The following is a 5,464-nucleotide window of genomic DNA, read 5'->3' on the forward strand; positions in this document are numbered from 1 at the left end:
ATCAACGTAAAAATTTGATGCATGTGTTCAAAACAAGATGAAGATCTAAAGTTAACGAAATTGCAACTTTTCATAATACTGTGTGACCGTGGTGTGGCTTCCAGTTTGAGGTATGAAAACATCTATATCTGGCAGATGTGCTGCAATATTTAGTCACTAGATGGCAGTGTCAGACCATAGTTTGTGTTATCTATGCATTAACAGACTGTGTTTACAGGGTGGCCAACTTTAGAGGAGAATTAAACCTTTTACAGCATTGCTCAAACTTTGGTTTTAGTCTCAATCGCTAAGTTCTTCCTTCATGACAACTCTGAGGGGGGTAAATTTGTTTTTAACTTCCTTGTTTAAGCGATATAGATGTTTGAAATTCACGTGACGCCACAGTGTAAGCTGTGCTGTGTGTTGTGAGTTCGGCTTTAACCAGGTACAAGTGAACGCCTCATGAAATGGCTTACACCCACATACCCAGTAAATTACACACTTTGATGTTCTGCTCCTTCTCCTGACGGTCACGGTAACGATGTCTGCGCCTCCGTTTCTGTGGTAAGTCACGTTAAGTATTTTATTTCGATGTGATTCGCAGGGTGCCTTTGAATCAGCCGTGATAGCTAAGGGACGCTAATCCGAGAGCTACATAGCAGCTCAGTGTATATCAACGGGTTCGATGCGAATGCCAGCTGTTACCGAAACAACCGCCATGAACCCAGGTCCACCAAGCAGAGATAAGCGTTCGTTTATAAGGATGAATCTGAGACAGGAGACTGTGTGTCGGCTTCTTTTTCGCTAGCGCCGGAGGCTAACTAGCTCGCTAACAAGCAAGCTAACAATATCTTCGCATGGGTGCAGTAACTGTTCTTCGACTCGATTGGGGTTATTACCGACAAACACCGACATGAAACGACATGAGCGGGTCCACCCAGCAGATATAAGCGTTACTTTATGCGGATGACTCTGAGACAGGAGACTGTGTGTCGGCTTGTAAGTTAGTTTCGCTAGCGGGCTAGCGATGCTAACTGAAACCTGAGAAACCTGAGTGTTTAAAGTCACATCTGCATTGCAAGAGCAGCTGTTCAAAGGAGCAGTACGTGTCCTAAAGCTCTTTCTTCAGAGTAGTGTTGTAACGTGTTACAGTGAAAAGTAACCGTGTCTCCCACCTTCAGTATTTAAATCGTTAATCTCAGACAGACTTCACTGAATTCTTTTGTTAAATATGAGTAAATCATAGCCTTGTAACTTTACTAGAACAGACAGTGTCATACAGAATTGTAGGCTAATATGCACTACCTATTTCCTAAGCTGAAATGATTATGATCTGATTAACTTTGAATTCATATTTTATTATTACCATGTAAAAGTCTGTTAAGCAGATAACATGGCACATGTATGACTTAACATATCTGTGTATTTGTGTTCAATGTTCCTCTAGGATGTCCAGCGTGAGACACAACTTGAATCCAACCAGACTGAACACTGACTCCAGGTACAGACCTGTTTTCATTACTTACAAAGTATTGCACATAATACATAATGTGTTAAATTATAATGCAATACTTTTAATGTGAAATAGCTCCATACTAAACATTCATTGTCATGGTAGTGCACGTTTTAATCCAAAAGCATATTCAAATACATAGTTGAATATCCACCGAAAATAAGAATACACACTTTGTTCATATGTAACTCTAATAAATACTGTATAAGTTATATTTTGCTCCGGAATTGAACTGTGTTAAAGCGGTTCACATGGAAAATATATGTTCAATTATGTGAAGGGTGATTTTCATTACTATTATACTAATGGAGATTTAGCACTTGCTACACATTGTAAGAGCAGCTGTGCAAAGGAGCACTACGTATCCTAAGGCTCTTTATTCAGAGTCACGGTGTTGATGTCCTGTCACGTGTTACAGTGAAAAATAACCGTGTCTACTAGTGTTTACATCGTTAATCTCAGGCAGACTTCCCTGAATTATTTTGTTAAATATAAATACATTATAGCCTTGTAACTTTACTAGAACAGACAGTGTTCATAGAGAATTTGAAAATGATGTACACTACCTATTTCCTAAGATGAAATGATTATGATCTGATTATTTTTATGTTTCCTCTCATTTTATTAGGGACGGACGAGCCTGAAGGACACAGCTGTGATGACCAATTGACCATGTTTTGTCTCTTATGGCAAAGCAGAAATATTAAACACTGGGTTCTTATCTAAAGTGTATCAAATCAGAAAGCAAAAGATACACATTGTTGTTATAAGTTTTTATTATTTTAACCAACCATAATGAAGATAGAAATGAATTCTTATCCATGCCACTTAGCAATGACTGCCACCACCAAACAGTTGCAGGCCATCTTTATTTAAGGGAGGAATTTAGAAGTGTTGTGTAGCTTCTGATGATGATGCAGTCGTCCACGTGTTGACCACCATGTTGCTGCTGACGACGTCAGGTGCTGCAGTTCCTCATCTATGAAGAGAAGAAACTCACTGTTAAAGAATGTTTTGAGTTGTGTATGAAGCACAAAAGATTTCAGATAGAACCGTTGTACTGTGGTCTGGGTTTGTATCCTAATGGTTAAATGCACATATTTTAAGTCGCTTTTGATAAAAGTACTGAAAGAAATACAACATTGTAAAAATAGATAAAATGTCTTTCTACCTCATCTGTAATATTCAAGGTGATAATCTCCCACAGAGCTATTGATAACAGTCCACATCAAGTCTCTCCACTTCCCTCGGTGTGAAAACATAATTATATAATTAATTTGAGAACTGTTTACAACACTGATGTGTGGAGATTATAATCATATCTAAACTGTCATATTCACTGTAAAACTCCATGACAGGCTAAATAAACGCGGTGGGAATAGTAATGGTGGATATAATATATTGTAACTTTACTAGAACAGACAGTGTTCATAGAGAATTTGAAAATGATGTACACTACCTATTTCCTAAGATGAAATGATTATGATCTGATTATTTTTATGTTTCCTCTCATTTTATTAGGGACGGACGAGCCTGAAGGACACAGCTGTGATGACCAATTGACCATGTTTTGTCTCTTATGGCAAAGCAGAAATATTAAACACTGGGTTCTTATCTAAACAATATCATATCAGAAAGCAAAAGATACACATAGTTGTAATACATTTTTAACCAACCATAATGAAGATAGAAATTAATTCTTATCCATGACACTTAGAAATGACTGCCACCACTAAACAGTTGCAGGCCATCTTTATATAAGAGTAATTTCACATTGTTGTGTAGCTTCTGATGATGATGACATCGTCCACATGTTGACCAGCATGAAGCTGCAGATCTCCACCATGTTGCTGCTGAGAACATCAGGTGCTGCAGTTCCTCATCTATAAAGAAAAGAACCGCACTGTTAAAGAATGTTTTGTGTTGTGTATGAAACACAACTACTTTCAGATAGATTGGATGTACTGAGGTCTGTGTTTGTGCCCTCATGGTTACATGCACATCTTTTACGTTGCTTTTCCTAAAAGTTCTGAAGGAAATACAACATTGTAAACATTGATAAAATGTCTTTCTACCTCATCTGTAATATTCAAGGTGATGATCTCCCACAGAGCTGTTGATAACAGTCCACATCAAGTCTCTCCACTTCCCTCAGTGTGAAAACATAATTATATAATTAATGTGAGAACTGTTTACAACACTGATGTGTGGACATTATAATCTTATCTATACTGTCTAATTCACTCTACAACTCCATGACAGACTAAATAAACGATGTGAAAATAGTAATGGTGGATATACCAGCCTGTATCAGAATATTGGTGAAACATAGTTACTATCACATGCAACGTACACGTGTAGAGTATTGATAGTAACTTATTAAAAAAATAATTAAAGTCACAACCAAAACAAGACTGTGGAGTTAACTTGCTTCAATCTGTTCATTAGACCTGATAAATAAACGGTAACTTTTATAACAATTACATATTACACAAAACTTGAGGCATGTAACCATATGATGATAGATAAAGCAATAGGTTATGTTGTATAGTTTGAAGGTTACTTACCTCTAGTTCAGCACCAGCGGCTGGCTACAGGAAGTGGAGCGATCATCCTTGCCGCAGAGCGCAAACGCATGCAATGCGGAGACTAGCGCTTGGTCATCGAACGTTCTCTCTTCATCGACCGCAACAGACTAGAAATTGCCTGTGCTCGGGCCCGTTAGTGCTACAACGTAGCCCTAGTTATTATTATTATTTTTCTTCGCTCAGTGAATTGGCTTTTTGAGGGCTTTAACGTGCTCAAAAAGTTTCTAAAGTGTACAGTAAATTAGAAATGTGCGCAAGTTTACGTATTCTGAAGTATTTGGGAACGGGTGTGTCAAAACCGCTCAATAGCGCCACCTACGGAAAAGCCCCTCATTTAGCATTCACCGATCATCAAAAAAAACAAAGACTATTGTGTATCATGACTAGATGCACAAAAAAGTCCATCAGTGCATTATGAATAACGCAACAGGAAGCCTGCCAGTTTGACTTTAGTGGCCATTTTGGTCATATTCGATATTTTTTCTTTTAAGTACTCCTCCTACAGCTTTCATCAAATCAACTTACAATTTAGACGATCGTCATCACAACAAAATGGAGATCTAAAGTTATTGAAGGATTAAGTTTTAGCAAAACCGTCTGACCGTGGTGTGGCCTCAAAGTTTGATTAAACGCCATCAAAACACAGGCTCCTGTATCTTGGACATATTTTGTCCAATCGAGTCCAAACTATACACATAAGACAAGAGTCGCGACCTGAAGACATCGGTACAGAAATCGTGACTTAAAATCACAGCGTCCCCTGGTGGCAACAGCAAATGTCTTGTTTTTCTATGTCTTACAGTTTGACTCACTTCTCGTAGGGCCTTCATCAAATCAACGTAAAAATTTGATGCATGTGTACAAAACAAGATGAAGATCTAAAGTTATCAAAATTTAAACTTTTCATCAATCTGTGTGACCGTGGTGAGGCTTATAAATTTGATAAACAAAATGAAAACACCATGTCTGTAGTTAATGGTCCAACACTGCTCTCTAGTGACTTAATATTGAATTACACCTGTAGTGCCAATATTAAGGCACCAGAGGTCAGTGTAACACCATGGTTTGATCAAGACACAAAATGTAACTATTGAAAAAGCCATTTCGTCCCCTCTTCCCCCAATTTAAATCTGTCTGGAGCCGCACAACATATTTGATAACACAGGTTATAAAGTTATATATATACATATATATATATATTAATTATTATTATTTTGCTGTGTCGTTAATGAATTGGCTTTTTGAGGGCTTTAACATGCTCAAAAAGTTGTAAAAGTTTGCAGTAAGTTAGAAAGTCGTGAAAATTTACGTATTCTGGGGTATTTGGAAATGGGCGTGGCAAAATGGCTCAACAGCGCCACCAACGGAGAGCCCCTCATTTACG

The 5,464-nt window shown here is 37.8% G+C and overlaps 1 long non-coding RNA gene across 1 annotated transcript; it reads right to left on the reverse strand.

Annotated features, from left to right (window-relative positions):
- Positions 1-2,250: 2,250 nt before the first annotated feature.
- Positions 2,251-4,238, reverse strand: LOC128438551 (uncharacterized). Its single transcript, XR_008338341.1, has 3 exons — positions 4,060-4,238; positions 3,169-3,375; positions 2,251-2,471 (listed from the first exon to the last, which is right to left on the reverse strand). It is a non-coding gene; the product is annotated as an uncharacterized LOC128438551 (long non-coding RNA).
- Between the last annotated feature and the right edge of the window lie 1,226 nt (positions 4,239-5,464).

This window comes from Pleuronectes platessa, chromosome 4 (assembly GCF_947347685.1).
Source record: "Pleuronectes platessa chromosome 4, fPlePla1.1, whole genome shotgun sequence".
In the NCBI taxonomy this organism is placed as follows: Eukaryota; Metazoa; Chordata; class Actinopteri; order Pleuronectiformes; family Pleuronectidae; genus Pleuronectes; species Pleuronectes platessa.